The sequence below is a fragment of the Phyllobates terribilis genome, unplaced genomic scaffold, assembly GCF_046119375.1.
Source record: "Phyllobates terribilis strain yellow unplaced genomic scaffold, ASM4611937v1 Scaffold_2__4_contigs__length_985480577, whole genome shotgun sequence".
In the NCBI taxonomy this organism is placed as follows: Eukaryota; Metazoa; Chordata; class Amphibia; order Anura; family Dendrobatidae; genus Phyllobates; species Phyllobates terribilis.
In genome coordinates, this window is record NW_027362762.1 from 941266885 (window position 1) to 941285268 (window position 18384).

Consider the following 18384-nt stretch of genomic DNA (forward strand, 5'->3'; position numbering starts at 1 on the left):
GTCATTGCAACATGTGAACATAGCCTTAATGTCACTTCAGCCCACTCCTCTATTCTACATCACTGTATGACTGCGCAAAGATCGCTGCCAATCACTTGTAGGACCTCCTACTGGACTACATTCATACAAACACCAGGGCATTAAATTAATCAACCTATGTATCCTTCTGCTCAGCATCCCCATCTGTATACCGTGCTGACCTTGGATCGGCCTGCTTGTACAATGTGACATCTTCTGCTCTCCTCTGACTACTCTTCCCATCAGCCCTTGTTCTGGTCTGTAATACTGCAGTGACCACACCTCCTGCTATGCCCCTCCCACTTCACCCCCCAGCTCGATCTTGCTACTCCCAAACAACCTCAGTACATTCTTCTGTCCTGGACTCTGCTGCAGACAAGTCACTGACACGATGAATAGAAGTAACAAAGCACCGGAACACCAACCCTGATAAGTACATCTCTCCTCTCCTTACTTTTCACTGACTATACATGTTCTACTGTAGCAAAAGGGACTCACACAAAGTAGTGGAAAACCCCTTTAAGGTAACCTTTCAAAATACGCTGTTGTCTGTGTAAATAAGGAACAACACTATTTCTGGCCATAGCATAACATTATATTTTACATTTTCACCACTTTTATCCCCTCTGCAGGCTCTATCCACATATCTATATCAAGTTTCTTCGCCTGTCGAAAGTAAAGTTCCCTTTGCATACTGCAAATACTCGATCATGTTCCTCTTTATTCTGGAGCAAACTGAATTGTTAAGATATGTGTAACTGTAATGGAGTCAAACTATTTGCATAACTGCACTGTACTTGTATGTTGGTCATATACAATGAATAGTGAGTGCAGCTCTGGAGTATAATACAGGATGTAACTCAGGATCAGTACAGGATCAGTAATGTAATGTATGTACACAGTGACTGCACCAGCAGAATAGTGAGTGCAGCTCTGATCAGCTGTTGTTCACTGTGGTGATTGTGGGTGTGGTGGCTGCAGATCCTGCTGTGTGCTCCAGAGCTGTGAGAACCAACACCTCTCCACCTGTGGATCTGCTCTCTCTCCTACTCAGGGAGGGAGTGGGATTCCTGGGATGAGTGATGGAGCCAAGTCCCAGGCTTCTGCTTCCCGAACCAGGCCGGCGGGGGGCAAGAGAAACCAGCAACCGGCCTGCACATCGGAGGACTCGGGGGTGAGACGCTCCACCAGGAGTCGCAGCAATGTGGCTCCTACTCCCCCCCGGGACTGTGGAGACTCCTAGGAGCTGCAAGGCTTCCAGCATGGAGGAAAAGCTTGACAGCGTGCATGATGGCGCTCCTTCTGGAGGAAAGCTGAGTGCTCACAGAGGTGAGGCCGACCTCACTGAGGAAGGTTGGGCGATTCAAAGTGCATGGGAGTCTGTGTCCACCTATGCCTCCCGGGTCATGATCCACCTCCGTGAGTATGAAGATGCGAGTAAGCTCGTCAGGAGGCTTCGGGAGGAGCTGCGCTGAACAAGTGCCAAAACTGCAGGTGCCTCCAAATCGCGGATGGCTAAACTCCAGGCGGAGGTAAAGAGGCTCACCAGTGAGATTAATGAGCTTGAATTTAGGAAACTACCATCAGAGAGCAGAGTGGTAAAACTGATAAATGAAGACCCCTTCAGAGAAATGGCTGATAACAGAGAGCAAAGGCAGATGGGGCTGCAGCCTGAGAGTGATGCTGATGATGAGAGTGATGATGACCAGCAGAAAGCCCCACCTGGCAGCCTGCAAAGTCACCCGCAGGCCACGTGCAGCAAGCTCCCTGCAGGACAGGCGACAATGACATCCGGTCGCAGTTCTGCCGGCTCTGGGGAGGACAGTGACAGCAGTGGCCAGGGAGGGGCGCTAATGGCGGAAATAAAGCTCCTGGAGTCCCCAGTGTGCCTCCAGAACTTCCATCTTGGTGACAATCTACCAGAAGATGCACCTGGGGGCCACAAAAAGGCTAAGAAGACCAAACCAAAGCTGCAGTAAAGCGGTAAGATGAGTCGGCGGCAGGCTCAGCTTGCTGTATAAGCCCTGTTGCCCAGCCCGGGTTCTGCTGTGGATCCAGTGCAAAGGCACAGGGAGATTACAGAGCATGGTAGTGAGGCGCAGAGCTCCGTTTCTGCTTGTAGTAGCGGGGACGCAGCAGGAGGTGCATCAGCCGAGAGGCTGGACAGTGAGGGCGGCCCAGTGGCGGGCGTTCGGTCAGGCCTCAATGCTGTGGTGCGCTCCTCAGTGGGAGGGGGGAGCGGCCCGGTGTCGGGGGCTGCTCCGGTAGCCTCGTCGCCTCTGAATGCTGTTGCCGCTGATCACTTAGTTGAGGAGCGGCGGCAGTGTGAGGGTGCTGTCAGGGCTGAGCGTTCCGGTCCTCCCACCAAAGTGTTTTGTGTTGGCGCCGCTGGTCAGGAAGATCCTGATGCTAAAGATCAGCGGCGCCTCACAACAGCTAAAGATCAGCGGCGCATCACAACAAATGCAAAACAGCGGAAATTACCGACTGATGATGTGGAGGGCACACATAAGACCAGGGGTGAGGTCGCCTCCAGTTCTATGGAGGTGACTGAGCCCTTTGTGCCTGATAATGCTGAGGTCAAAATGTCATCCATCATTGTTACTGGTCCAGCAGGAATGAATGTGGTGGTGGGTGTGAATGAGGCCAATTCATTGTCTAGTGGTGTGGTTGCTGGTTTGGTGGAGGGTGAGATGGAGGTGGGTAATGGTGATGCTGTTGGGGCTGATGCAGTCACTTGTCTGGTTGCCCCCCCGGTGGTGGCAACGCCTGTCCAGAGTTATGCCAGTGTCACCTCCGGGGCAAATAGGGCATCCTCCTCCTCCTCGTCTCCGGGCTTTGGGGACGGCATGTTGCAACGGCGCCTTCTGGGGGATCTAAAGAAGGGGGAGAGATCACTAATGGTAGAGGGTAGAGAGGTTGATCTATCCTTCTGGATAGAGAGGCATGGCCTCGGGGCCTTCCGAGAGCAAAAAGGGGGGGGATACAGTGTGATCCCTCCCAACAGCCGGGCCAGGCAGTGTGCGTAGGAATGTGGTGCGTCTTCGGTGGAGGGCAGTGATGCATGTCCTCCAAGGTCTAAAGTTGTGGAGCTCCTGCTGAGGATGAGCTTCAAGGCGATTGACATCTACGCCTTGATACATCCCTATTCCACGCCTGAGTTTGATGTCAGCTTTGTTCGGCCGGAGGGGCTTGAGTTCTTCTGGACTAATTATGAGTTGGCAAAAAATTAGCCCGGCTGGCGAGATTTTGTCGTTCAGGAAAATCAAGAAAGTGACCGTGATGACTCGTAACGAGTCGTTTTCTTGTTATGACATCATGACCTGGCTTGGTCGGTATGGAGAGATGGTGGAGATGCCAAAGAAAAACCGCGACGAGTTTGGTATCTGGTCAGGGGCCTGGACGTTTATGGTAAAACTTAGGCATTCAGGTGGTACGGCTGCCCACATTCCATCATCTGCCTTCCTGGGTAGGGATCGTATCCTGGTCTTCTACCAGGGGCAACCGAAGCTCTGTCACAGGTGCGGCGACCCCACACACTTTAATGCAAACTGCACTGTGCAGAAATGTGCGTTGTGTGGGTGTGTCGGCCATCTTGCTGTCTCTTGTGTGGAGATTAGGTGCCACCTGTGTGGTGAGTTAGGTCACCCACTCAGCCGTTGTCCTCGCTCCTTCGCTAATGCAGTCGAGACCACGGTGGGAGATAGCCGTGAGGCCGATTCTCCTGGGGAGGGGACTAGCAGGGGTGGGGGAGCTGAGGGGTCAGGGAAGAAAAGCAATAAAAAGATGCCTGCCCAGCTGAGGCGTCTAGACAAGAGCAGACAGGAGAGGAAGCGGGGCGAGCCCCGGGCTACTGGGGCGGCCCCTGTACTGGATGCCAGTGTTGCTGCTGAGGCCCCGAGGGATGATGAGTTGGATGAGGAGGTCAGGAGGAACCACAGGGAGGAAACCGCCTCTGCCTCAGAATCCTCCCATTATGAAAGTATGGATGAGGATAATAAGCGGTGGCTAGAGGACAAGCGTAAGCTCTGCACCAAAAAGAAGAGAAAGAAGGGAGATAAAACATCTTCTCCCGCTCTGACCAAGGTACCTAAGGAAGGTAAAACTGACTCCCTTCTAGTTGGTCTTTCTAACCGGTTCAAAGCCCTTGATAACATCTTTTCCTCTGAAGAGGAGGCTGAGGGTGAGGTTCCGGCTTCGGCGGAGCTTACAGGGGGCGCCAAGTCTCCTTCTCCTGGGGATGCTAGGTCTTTGGGGGGAGGGACTGGCCCAGAGTCCGGAGACGAGGACGAAAAAAGAAGGAAAAATGTGGGAATGGACACCTCTGTGTCATTAAAGAGGGGGAAGAATTCCTCGTCTGAGGCAGAGGATAAAGGGAGTGGGAAGAAAAAAGCCACCCAACTCGATCACCAATGATGGTGGTACCCACTCCATTGACACTGGCGTCCATTAATGTCGCCAGCATTAAGTCAAATATGGCTAGATTTGCGGCCTTTGATTTTCTCAGCCGGGTTGAAGCTGACATTTTCTTTTTGCAAGAGACCAGGCTGCCAAACATGGCAGAGGTGTTTAAAGCAAAGAGGGAGTGGAGACTCGGGCCCTCCTATTGGTCTCTTGCGGCCGCGCTGTATAGCGGAGTGGCGGTCCTTTTTACCGCACCAGTAGAATGCCGACGGGTTATTGAGTTAGAAATGGGGAGGTGCCTGATATTAGATGCCCTCATGAAGGGACAGGAGCTTCGGCTCATTAACATCTATGGTCCCCAATCTAAGTGGGACCGGAAGTGTCTCTTTATGGGGATCAAGCCCTACCTTTTTACGAGTCGGCAGGTCGTCTTTGGAGGGGACTTCAACACTGTCACGAGGCCCCGGGATAGAGGAGGTTCCAGAGACAAGCTGACTTATGATTGCGTCGCCCTTAATAGTATAGCTAGTGAGGCTCGCCTGGTGGATGTCTACATCCGGCACACCCAGGGGCTGGGGTGCTGCTAATGGAACTCAGCGCTGACTGCTGCCGGGTCACCAACTTCTCCAGCAACTCACTTCTCCATATGGCGACGGCAGCTTGCTGGGCCTCCTCCATCCGCCAGCCCAGCTCTTGTACCTCATCGCGGAGGAATCCTGTATCCTCCAGGGAGAGTTTAGCCACGACTCCCTCCGGGTTGAGGGATACTTCTCCAGGCGACAGGCCACGGGCCGGAGTTTGAGGCTGGTCTCCCTCCATCGTGCCTGCCGGGTGCGGTCTGGCTGCTCTGCTGGAGACCCCGCCATGTCTCCAAGGTTTCTCTTCTCCTCTCCCCTTTCTGGAGCGGTCCCATAGCTGCTTGCTGTCGGCCACACCTGGGGACGGCCTCCCCAGACTGATGGACAGGTCTAGGTATATGGCCACAGGCGCATGGGCGGGCTGCGCTTTTGGCGCCATTCTGGGACCCGGCCCACGATGGGAGGTTCCTTGTTGTCTTTTTCCACGCACATAATGGTGCCCATTCTTCTGGGGCAGGCGCCACATTCAGTATACAACACAGTCTCTAGGCGCACAATACCCTGTTATAACAGGTTGGTTCATATCCTGTTCGTGATGCCAAGTATGACGCGCCCTCTGGGCCGTGGGGTATTCGGTAGCCAGAGTTGGTTCAGCTCTTCACAGGCAGAGCTTAGCTCCAGGGCAGTAAGTGATGGTTAATGAGGTAGATGTTGCTGTGCAGTGTAGTGCAGGTGATGGCGCAGATAATAATTCTAGGACACTGTAGGGTGCAGTCTTCAAGGTTTACTCACAGTTGTTGAACTCCAGGTTACCAGGACCAGGGTAACCTCCCATGCCGTCCTGTGTTTACCAAGGCAGGGGTTCAGCAAACTCCCAGGTGTTTCAAGAATACGTAACGGGACCCCAGTCTGTGTGCCTTCCTCGGTCGTCTTCCTGCGCTGACTCTCACCCTCCTGCCCTGCGCCTCGCAACCAGTGTCCCAAGCCGGTAACCTTGGATTTTGGCGGGCAACCTGCAGTCCCCTGAATCCTATGTGGCTACCTTTTCAGCGATGTAGTTGCGGTTGTGAGCAGCTGCACCCTGAAAGTACAGAAGCCTCCGGTTTCTAGCTGAGCCTTGTAGTTCTCCACTAGTTAGGGGCCGGACCCCTTTGCGGCCTGATGCCTCCACGTTCCTGTAGATACGGGCGTACGGGTGGCGTTCCGCACTCGCCGTGCCCCTGGGATCCCCTCACTTCTGGAGCATTCCTCTGCTCCCGTCCTCTTCTCTCAGTCAAACCTGGGCCTCTCAACTTAGGCCCGCTTCCCTGAGCAGAGATCCTGCAGAGGTCCTGCTCCCACTCCTTCTCCTCAGACTGTTCTCCAGACTGTTCTGTCTCTCCCAAGATGGCTCCCCTTTTTATACTCCTACTCAAGTGCTCGCCTGTCCTTCTTCCTCTACCCACACCCACTACTTGGTTCCACCCTCCAGCTAGGGACCAGGGACTGTGCTCTCCCTTAGGAGCAATCTCGCCCTTCCCTCTGAAGTGGAGTGTAATGGATGCAAGTGTGTGGGTCCTGGGCAGTGCTCCATCCTTACCTGAGAGTGGGATACTACACCTCTGGGTGAGATGCAGTACCTCTGTGGCGACTGAACCCGCAGGGGGCACCACAATTGGACAAGGCAAAAACGTTCAATCGGGTTAATCATGAGTACCTCTGGTCTGTCCTTCTGAGGTATGGCCTGCCGGGGAGGTTTGTTGATTGGCTTAAGACCTTGTATGCTGGGGCAGAGAGTTTCCTGCTTGTGAACGGTTGGATTGGCAGCTCTTTTGAGGTTGGGTGTGGTATTCGCCAGGATTGTCCCTTGAGCCTGCTGATGTACGTGTTTGCGGTTGACCCGCTTCTTAGGAGGGTGGAGCGTGGACCGTTGGCTGGGATCGGGATGGACCGGGCAGCACCGGAAGCCACTCTGAGAGTGGTGGCGTATGCCGATGACGTCATCGTTTTTGTTTCCTCTGACAGGGAGGCAGAGTGCCTGATGTCAGAGGTAAATCACTACTCGGAGGCATCCGGGTCTAAGATCAACATGGATAAGTGTGAGAGTCTCTGGCTGGGAGGAAGAGATCCTGGTTTTGACCTCCCGGACACCCTTCCAGGACCCAAAGTCTCTGCAAAAGTTCTTGGCATCGAATTTGGCCGGGGGGATTGCCCCAAACAAAATTGGGACAGCAGGCTAGAGATCACCACTCAGAAGGTGAACCAATGGAAGGGTTGGACCTTTACCCTAAGGGAAAGGGTAAACCTGATCAAAACTTACCTGCTCCCTTTGCTGATCTATCTGGGCAGTGTGTGCATGTTGCCGGAGCCTCTCTGGACTCGGGTCTACAGTTTGTTCTTCCAACTGTTTTGGGGGGAATAGACTGAACCTGGTCAAGAGGGAGGTTTCTTACCATACGAGGAGACTAGTAGGGTTGGGTATGGTCAACCCTGTGGTATTCCTTGTGAATACCTTCATTAAGATCAATATTGCAAACCTCTGGAAAGAGAGGGCTCCTCCATGGGTATTCTCCTGTAGCGGATGGTTTCAACCTTTCTTCCAGGAATGGGAGACAGGAGGGCAAGTGAAGGATCTACGCACACCGCATGGACATCTCCCGGCTTACGCTACCCTGGTTCTGAAGGTAATTTGCCGGTGGGGTCTGGGAATGTGGGAGGTCAGGACTCTGCCGAGGAAGCTCCTTGACAAAAAGGTTCTGTTGACCCATCTTCAGAGGCCTCTGGTGCCCAGGGATTGCCCAAGTCAGGATCTTGGAGTGGGTCTACATCTTTTGAATTCTATCAGGATCCCCTCGAAGTTTTGGGACTTGGCTTGGCGCTGCTTCCATGGGAAACTGTGTGTGAGGGACAATCTGAAGTGTAGGAGCTGTGAGGACAGGAACTGTCCTCGGGAGCATTGTGGTACCATGCTGGAAAGCATGGACTACTTCCTGCTTCGTTGTCCCTTTAACACAGAGGTGTACAACACGGTGGGCGCCTCCATTGGCTGGCCCCGGCTGGCCGGTCTCTCTTATGCGGAATGGGCCTATGGAGCATTCGGGGACCTGGGTGGTCGGGACCGTTGCACCTTATTTCCAGTTAGCGCAGTGGTTAGGTATCACACGTGGAACGCACAGTGCTTAGTATCGACGCAACGGAAAATCCTTCCAGTGGACGATGTGTTTAGGACCATACTCGGTGACCTGGTGAAGGTGCGTTCTCTGGAGTATGAGAGACTGGGTACACGAAGGGCCGCTTTCCTCTGGAGGGGCTTTTCTTTTAGTGTGCCCTAGTCTGGTCATCTCTTCTCCTGGTGGTGGGCTGCTGCTGACACCATAGATTTTTGTTTTATTGATCAGTAGACAGTGATGTAGGGCTGCAGGCACCGAACTTGGGCTTTGTTAGTTGTGGTTATTGTATTGTTTGTTATTTGTATTGTTTGTTTCTGTATATATTGTATATAAGGATATGGATTTGGGTGTCGGTGTTAGGTTGGGTGGTGGGAAAAGGGGGGAGGTGGATTCATCTTGTGGGACACTGATTATTTGGGTGAAAAACTGGCACTGCCTGATCTGGCCTATGGACGTTGGACATGGACTGAGGCATGAGATGCAGGACCAGCTCTCAGGTCAGTGCCGGGGTTGGGACTGGTGGGCTTGAGTGTGGGGTGCTTAGTTTAGTCTTGTATATATTTGTATAGTTAGTATTTATTTTATATTTAAAAAATATATATAAAAAATTTTTTTCTTAAATTTAAAAAAAAAATGTATATGTATATATTAGTTTGTATATATTTTCGTCGGCTATTGTTTATTTTACTTATTATATTGTTATTATTTGTTTGGTAACCGGACCAGATGTCATAGTGTAAGTTGTTATTATTCTGTATATATGTATAATATGTGTGTGAGGAGAGAGGGAGCGGCTGGACCAGTTCATTACATTGTTTATTTTCTGGTTATTAACTTTGTTATGTTTCTGTTATTATTATTGTTATGTTTTTCATTTTTATAATAAAAGATCTACAGGATGTAACTCAGGATCAGTAATGTAATGTATGTACACAGTGACTGCACCAGCAGAATAGTGAGTGCAGCTCTGGAGTATAATACAGGATGTAACTCAGGATCAGTAATGTAATGTATGTACACAGTGACTACACCAGCAGAATAGTGAGTGCAGCTCTGGAGTATAATACAGGATGTAACTCAGGATCAGTACAGGATCAGTAATGTAATGTATGTACACAGTGACCGCACCAGCAGAATAGTGAGTGCAGCTCTGGAGTATAATACAGGATGTAACTCAGGATCAGTACAGGATCAGTAATGTAATGTATGTACACAGTGACTGCACCAGCAGAATAGTGAGTGCAGCTCTGGAGTATAATACAGGATGTAACTCAGGATCAGTAATGTAATGTATGTACACAGTGACTGCACCAGCAAAATAGTGAGTGCTGCTCTGGAGTATAATACAGGATGTAACTCAGGGTCAGTACAGGATCAGTAATGTAATGTATGTACACAGTGACTACACCAGCAGAATAGTGAGTGCAGCTCTGGAGTATAATACAGGATGTAACTCAGGATCAGTAATGTAATGTATGTACACAGTGACTACACCAGCAGAATAGTGAGTGCAGCTCTGGAGTATAATACAGGATGTAACTCAGGATCAGTACAGGATCAGTAATGTAATGTATGTACACAGTGACCGCACCAGCAGAATAGTGAGTGCAGCTCTGGAGTATAATACAGGATGTAACTCAGGATCAGTACAGGATCAGTAATGTAATGTATGTACACAGTGACTGCACCAGCAGAATAGTGAGTGCAGCTCTGGAGTATAATACAGGATGTAACTCAGGATCAGTAATGTAATGTATGTACACAGTGACTGCACCAGCAAAATAGTGAGTGCTGCTCTGGAGTATAATACAGGATGTAACTCAGGGTCAGTACAGGATCAGTAATGTAATGTATGTACACAGTGACTACACCAGCAGAATAGTGAGTGCAGCTCTGGAGTATAATACAGGATGCAACTCAGGATCAGTACAGGATCAGTAATGTAATGTATGTACACAGTGACCGCACCAGCAGAATAGTGAGTGCAGCTCTGGAGTATAATACAGGATGTAACTCAGGATCAGTACAGGATCAGTAATGTAATGTATGTACACAGTGACTGCACCAGCAGAATAGTGAGTGCAGCTCTGGAGTATAATACAGGATGTAACTCAGGATCAGTAATGTAATGTATGTACACAGTGACTGCACCAGCAAAATAGTGAGTGCTGCTCTGGAGTATAATACAGGATGTAACTCAGGGTCAGTACAGGATCAGTAATGTAATGTATGTACACAGTGACTACACCAGCAGAATAGTGAGTGCAGCTCTGGAGTATAATACAGGATGTAACTCAGGATCAGTACAGGATCAGTAATGTAATGTATGTACACAGTGACCGCACCAGCAGAATAGTGAGTGCAGCTCTGGAGTATAATACAGGATGTAACTCAGGATCAGTACAGGATCAGTAATGTAATGTATGTACACAGTGACTGCAGCAGCAGATTAGTGAGTGCAGCTCTGGAGTATAATACAGGATGTAACTCAGGATCAGTAATGTAATGTATGTACACAGTGACTGCACCAGCAGAATAGTGAGTGCAGCTCTGGAGTATAATACAGGATGTAACTCAGGATCAGTACAGGATACGTTATATAATTACTAGCTATTGACTATCTCAATATGGAAAGGGCTGGGTAATAGCACATGCAGAAGGTATAATGATAAGGTCATGGTGGCCTTATTGATTGATTGTTGTGTTGGTTTTCGAGAAACGGTTTTAACCCCTGTCAGGATCTGGTTTTCTGATTATATAACTGCTTGGTCTTTCGAGTCGTGCAGCAATGTCTCTGGCAGCTTCTGCTCCACATAATCACCATGTGAATAGGGTTCGGCCATTCAGAACATGATGAGTGGGAGAGAGGCCGCTCTGACTTACAATTAGTTCATTTTTAATTGCTGTCTGATTTATTACTTGCCAAAATCTGTTAACCGCCATCCGAACAATGCATCTGGCAGTATAGTGACAACAGCGCCTCCCATAGAATAAATAAGGAGACAGCGATAAATAAATTACAATATGTGGTCTTTTCGCATTCAGAAAAGACCCTTTAAAAAACCAAAACTGTAACCTCCGGCCATACACTTTGTGCTTTTGTAGTTAGGGGGCATTCAAGAAATGAACCTATGGTAAGTGTGGAAGTGCGTGTGTACATCAGACACCGAACTTCTGGGCCCCAATAAAAACTTATAACGATCCCCACCAAGCAGGTGCCATTATAGTATGTCTTATTAGCTAGTTTTTGGACCCCTCAGAAACTAAAGTTTGGATGCAACTTTTACCTCTACACCCTTATAATCCGCACGGCAATTTCTTGCTTTTTATTATAGCAATTAATTTATTAATTTGAATTGCAATTTCTTGCAATGACCTCTCATGACCCTCATACATCTGACTTACTATTACGTTGGGTTACATTTCCATTCCAAATGATGATTTAGTAATCCAAGCGGGGGATTAAATCAAGATCATAATGCTGTAATCAGAACAAACATTGTGTTGTTTGCTATGAGACACAGAGGATTATTGTATCAGCTTTAATCATTTTTGCTATTTCCTAATTTAGTTCTTCTTTTTCATTTGCCATTATTTTTATTGTTTATACAGTGACACCTCAGAATGGAATATTAATTATTTTACCGGTGATCGCTGTGTTCTGAATTAATGGAACATGAGACCATAAATTTTTGAAAGTACAAAGACAGAGCAGTATAATACATGTAGTGCAGGTAGAAAGAAATAAGGCATATGCATCACAGGTAGAGAATGGTACAGTACATGTAGTGCAGGTAAAGAGCAATACAGCACATGTAGTGCAGGTAGAGAGAAATAAGACATATGGATCACAGGTAGAGAATGGTACAGTACATGTAGTGCAGGTAAAGAGCAATACAGCACACGTAGTGCAGGTAGAGAGAAATAAGACATATGGATCACAGGTAGAGAATGGTACAGTACATGTAGTGCAGGTAAAGAGCAATGCAGCACACGTAGTGCAGGTAGAGAGAAATAAGACATATGGATCACAGGTAGAGAATGGTACAGTACATGTAGTGCAGGTAAAGAGCAATGCAGCACACGTAGTGCAGGTTGAGAGAAATAAGACATATGGATCACAGGTAGAGAATGGTACAGTACATGTAGTGCAAGTAAAGAGCAATACAGCACATGTAGTGCAGGTAGAGAGAAATAAGATATATGCATCGCAGGTAGAGAATGGTACAGTACATGTAGTGAAGGTAAAGAGCAATACAGCACATGTAGTGCAAGTAGAGAGAAATAAGATATATGCATCGCAGGTAGAGAATGGTACAGTACATGTAGTGCAAGTAAAGAGCAATACAGCACATGTAGTGCAAGTAGAGAGAAATAAGATATATGCATCGCAGGTAGAGAATAGTACAGTACATGTAGTGAAGGTAAAGAGCAATACAGCACATGTAGTGCAGGTAGAGAGAAATAAGATATATGCATCACAGGTAGAGAATGGTACAGTACATGTAGTGAAGGTAAAGAGCAATACAGCACAAGTAGTGCAGGTAGAGAGAAATAAGGCATATGCATCACAGGTAGAGAATGGTACAGTACATGTAGTGCAAGTAAAGAGCAATACAGCACATGTAGTGCGGGTAGAGAGAAATAAGATATATGCAACACAGGTAGAGAATGGTACAGTACATGTAGTGAAGGTAAAGAGCAATACAGCACACGTAGTGCAGGTAGAGAGAAATAAGACATATGGATCACAGGTAGAGAATGGTACAGTACATGTAGTGCAAGTAAAGAGCAATACAGCACATGTAGTGCAGGTAGAGAGAAATAAGATATATGCATCGCAGGTAGAGAATGGTACAGTACATGTAGTGAAGGTAAAGAGCAATACAGCACATGTAGTGCAAGTAGAGAGAAATAAGATATATGCATCGCAGGTAGAGAATGGTACAGTACATGTAGTGCAAGTAAAGAGCAATACAGCACATGTAGTGCAAGTAGAGAGAAATAAGATATATGCATCGCAGGTAGAGAATGGTACAGTACATGTAGTGAAGGTAAAGAGCAATACAGCACATGTAGTGCAAGTAGAGAGAAATAAGATATATGCATCGCAGGTAGAGAATGGTACAGTACATGTAGTGCAGGTAAAGAGCAATGCAGCACATGTAGTGCAGGTAGAGAGAAATAAGACATATGGATCACAGGTAGAGAATGGTACAGTACATGTAGTGCAGGTAAAGAGCAATGCAGCACACGTAGTGCAGGTAGAGAGAAATAAGACATATGGATCACAGGTAGAGAATGGTACAGTACATGTAGTGCAAGTAAAGAGCAATACAGTACATGTAGTGCAGGTAGAGAGAAATAAGATATATGCATCGCAGGTAGAGAATGGTACAGTACATGTAGTGAAGGTAAAGAGCAATACAGCACATGTAGTGCAAGTAGAGAGAAATAAGATATATGCATCGCAGGTAGAGAATGGTACAGTACATGTAGTGCAAGTAAAGAGCAATACAGCACATGTAGTGCAAGTAGAGAGAAATAAGATATATGCATCGCAGGTAGAGAATAGTACAGTACATGTAGTGAAGGTAAAGAGCAATACAGCACATGTAGTGCAGGTTGAGAGAAATAAGATATATGCATCACAGGTAGAGAATGGTACAGTACATGTAGTGCAAGTGACGCGCCCCCTGGGACATATTCCTTTTTGAGGGGAATACCCGGCACCGGATCAGATGGGGGGGGGGTTGTAGTCTCCGAGCGGCTGTGACCCGGTCCCGTGCCCAGGGCGTCAAGCTCAGTGTGATGTGGCAGTTCTACAGATGTTACTAAAGTTCTTTTGTGTCGACTACGCCACCCGTTGTGATGCGGTCACTGTGGCCGCCGCTGCAGCAGGGTCCGCTGAGGCTGATGGTGGGTGCGCAGCTTGATGAGATAACCCCCAACGGGAGGGGTATAGCCTCAGGGGGGACAGGTGCAGAGGATGGGGGTTGTGGTGGTGCAGTGCAGACGGCAATGAAGACAGAGTCGGGTAGTGCAGTTAAGGGTGTTTACTTACTGCAGATGTTGTACTGGTCACTCCAGCTGCTAGTGACCACCCGAGCCGTGCTGCGTCCACCAGGTCCTGGATCCAGCCAACCCCCAAACAAGTCCGGAGCGTGGCCCTGAGCTCTCCCTCTGTCCTTTCTTCAGCCGTCCCCACCAGTGATCCACCTAGGTCCAGCTCCCTCGGGCCTTCTGTTGGGACACCCTTGGCCCTGGGTTCCCTGACCCTTCATGTGGTGTGCCTTCGGGGTGGATGTGATGGGTGACCGTGGCAGACGCTGCCCACGGTCTCCGGTCTCTGGCTGGGGTGTGCTTTCTGCCCCCACCAGTTTGGGTTCCGGTACCCTTCTGCTGACTCCTCACCCGGTGCTCTAATTTGGGTTCTTGGGTCCCTTCAGTCTTCCCCCTCTGGGTCTTTCTCTGCTCCACTCTCTCTCCAGGGCTGCTGTTTCCTTCTCTCTGCTGATTTGTTCTCTGCATCAGACAGGCTCCTCTCCAACTGACTTGTTCTCTACAACTGACCCTGATTCTAGTTGGTGCCCACCTTATATATCCCTCTATGTGTGAGCTCAGGTGACCAGCACCCAATGAGCTCCTATCACTACCCAGACTGCTCCCCCTATCTGCCCCTACACTACATGGGATGTACCACCCCCCTCCCACTCCAGCCAGGAACAGACTCGGTCGTACCTGCACATTTCTAAGTGGGAGTACCGTCGGCCTGTTCCTCGGAAATGGGATGTGTGTAGTGCATGCAGCTGACTGAGCTCAGTTCCACACTCCATCCTTACCCGGGAGTGGAATATCACACCTCTGGGTTGAGGTGCAATACTCCTGTAGCAGCCGAATCCTCAGGGTGCTACATTCCCCCCTGGTAAATCACAGCACGTCCTCGGGCTGTAAAGACAAAAACACCAAAACATACAAAAATTTTTTTTTTTCATATAAACATAATAAAACATATAAAACATCATATAAAACTTTTCATATAAACATTCTCGTAGTCGTTTCTTGTTTCAGGTTCCTCCTCCGGACACTGTGCAACGTGTGTCCGGGAAAAGTACGACAGTCTCTTAGAAAAACTGGTTTTCTATAAAACCGGTAGGGGGCGCTTTAGGACGCGCAACTATTTACAGGGGAAAGTTGGCCGCTCTCAGTCCTCGGCCAGGTAGAGGGAAGGGAATGGCTGCTCACAGTCCTCAGCCTGTAGGATGAAGGGGTTAACGGGTAAACAGTTCACTGGTCCCAACGGGGACTATTTTAGCAGCAACAGTTTCAGTTTCTTTATACCCCCATTGGGTAACTTATTTACAGCACCTGCTCTGCCGCACTCAACGGCGTCTTCCTCCTGCTCTTTGAACTTCAGACCCGTCCGGGTCCTCTTGCTCCTCCTCCTCGTACCGCAACTCCTCCTCCGTCAGGCGGTGCACGTGGAGGGCATAAGGTCCTTTGGCACACTTGTGCCGGGTAAAGGTGACCTCGTCTCCGACGTAGAGGTCACGGCCTTTGTGACCTTCCGGCAGGTGGGACTCGACGTCTCTGCGCGTGACAAAGACGTCGCCGAGGGTGTTGTTGTCTCTGATAAAGCCCCACCCGTGCTGCTGGTTAAACTTGATTACAGTCCCGGTGGTACGGGGACTGTGCGCTGCACGGGGGTCCCTCCTGGTCCGGCTCTTTTGCTCGGCGCTCCTTATTTGGGCCTGTTGTTCCCGGACCCGCCTCTCTCTCCGCTCCCTCGCGAACTCTTCGAGCTGCTGTCGGCAACACTCAGCGCGCTCTGCTGCAGCTGCCCTAGTTTCCTGAGTGAACCCCATTAGATCTTCTCCGGTGGGGTCCCACTCAAACTGTGCTTCCGCTAGCGGGGGCGAGATCCGTGCCACGGGCTTCGGAGCCGGAATCAGGGGTTCATCCAGGGGTCTTAGTTTCTGCTGCCGTTCCAGCTCATGGTATCCTTCGGGCCAGATGAAGGGCCGCCCGTCCGGCCATGTGAGCTGGCTGAAGAGGTCCTCCCCCAGGTGTGGCACCCTTGGTATTGCGGGCGCGGGCGCGGTGGTGGTGGCGCCCGGGTTGCCCAGGCCTTGCGGCCAGGCCTGGGGCACCTGGAAGGTGAAGGGCACCGTTAGGACGGCGGCGCCCTGGGCTACCTGGCCTTGCGGCCAGGCCGGAGGCTCCGCGGAGGTAGGGGGCGCTGTTGGTGATGCGGCGCCCGGGGGTACTAGGCCTTGCGACCAGGCTGGTGGTATTTCCTGCTTTGTCACGCTCCGGGTCGAGGCGCGTGACGTCACAGGGGTCGCTGCGGCGGCTTCCGGTCGGGGCCTAGTCCATAGCGGTGACATGGCGGCTACGGGCACAGCAGGGGGACTTTCGGGCTCTGCGACGGGGAGCTGGGGCAGGTGGGCGGTTTCTCGGCTTGGGGTATAGGCGTCCCCTTTACCTGCCTCCATGCGTTCGGCTCCCTTCTCGGCGCCGTCTCCGGCTTTGGGTCCTCCCGCGCCATCCTCAGAGGCGGTCTGCTTCCTCTTCCAGGGTAGCGTGCTCCGTTGACTGGTCTCTGCTTGCTGAGCCATCTCCCGGCTCCACTCCGCCAGTATCTCACGCTGTACCCGGGCCATCCTCCGTGCGAGGCCCTCCAAGGCAGTTTGTGCACACTCCCGGTCTCGGGGGAGCTGCGCTAAGATCTCCGCTAGACCTAGCGGGGTTGTGGACTCTAGCAGGCTCCTGACCATTGGGTCGGTGCTGCTCTGCTCTGCTTCCGGCAGGCTCCTGGCCAGCGGGCCGGTGCTGCTCTGCCCTCCTTCCTCGGTCTCTAGCAGACTCCTGGCCAGCGGGCCGGTGCTGTTCTGCTTTCTCTCCATCTCCGGGTGAGCTCCTCCGCTACTCCTCGTTAGACCTCTTGCCTCCGGGTGCGCTCGCTCTAGACTGCTCCAAGCGACACCCATCTTTTCTCTTCTCTTTCGTCTCCTCCCACTTCGAGGGCGGTCCCGGGGCCACTTGGTGACTGTCAGCTCCAGGGGCTGTTCTTTCACGCTGACAGACACCTCTAGCATCACAGTCTCTGTTGGTGGGGGCGGTTTCCACTTTTGGCGCCATTTTCGGTCCTGGCCCACGATGGGAGGTGGCCTCTCGCCACCCTCTGGCACGCCCATAATGGCGTCCGCTCTTCCAAGGCGGGAAACCTTTGGAAATGGCGGGAATCGCTTCCCAGTGGCGGGAAACTCTGCAGATGGCGGGAAAACGCTGTTAATGGCGGACAACCGGCTGGAATCGACTGGTGATGGGGTCCGATGGCGGGGACCCTCCGGAACCGGCAGGAGACTTCTTTTTGAGGTAAACTCATTCTTTTCTTCAGGCACGCAGTACCCGGTTGTTGCGGGCACGTAATCCTGCCGACTACGCCAAAGTTGACGCGCCCCCTGGGACATATTCCTTTTTGAGGGGAATACCCGGCACCGGATCAGATGGGGGGGGGTTGTAGTCTCCGAGCGGCTGTGACCCGGTCCCGTGCCCAGGGCGTCAAGCTCAGTGTGATGTGGCAGTTCTACAGATGTTACTAAAGTTCTTTTGTGTCGACTACGCCACCCGTTGTGATGCGGTCACTGTGGCCGCCGCTGCAGCAGGGTCCGCTGAGGCTGATGGTGGGTGCGCAGCTTGATGAGATAACCCCCAACGGGAGGGGTATAGCCTCAGGGGGGACAGGTGCAGAGGATGGGGGTTGTGGTGGTGCAGTGCAGACGGCAATGAAGACAGAGTCGGGTAGTGCAGTTAAGGGTGTTTACTTACTGCAGATGTTGTACTGGTCACTCCAGCTGCTAGTGACCACCCGAGCCGTGCTGCGTCCACCAGGTCCTGGATCCAGCCAACCCCCAAACAAGTCCGGAGCGTGGCCCTGAGCTCTCCCTCTGTCCTTTCTTCAGCCGTCCCCACCAGTGATCCACCTAGGTCCAGCTCCCTCGGGCCTTCTGTTGGGACACCCTTGGCCCTGGGTTCCCTGACCCTTCATGTGGTGTGCCTTCGGGGTGGATGTGATGGGTGACCGTGGCAGACGCTGCCCACGGTCTCCGGTCTCTGGCTGGGGTGTGCTTTCTGCCCCCCCCAGTTTGGGTTCCGGTACCCTTCTGCTGACTCCTCACCCGGTGCTCTAATTTGGGTTCTTGGGTCCCTTCAGTCTTCCCCCTCTGGGTCTT

At 50.9% G+C, this 18384-nt stretch overlaps 1 protein-coding gene across 1 annotated transcript in view; it reads left to right on the top strand.

Annotated features, from left to right (window-relative positions):
- The window catches only part of B3GALT5 (beta-1,3-galactosyltransferase 5), a 142593-nt gene that overhangs the window by 94400 nt on the left and 29809 nt on the right, over window positions 1-18384 (top strand). The window lies entirely within an intron of this gene.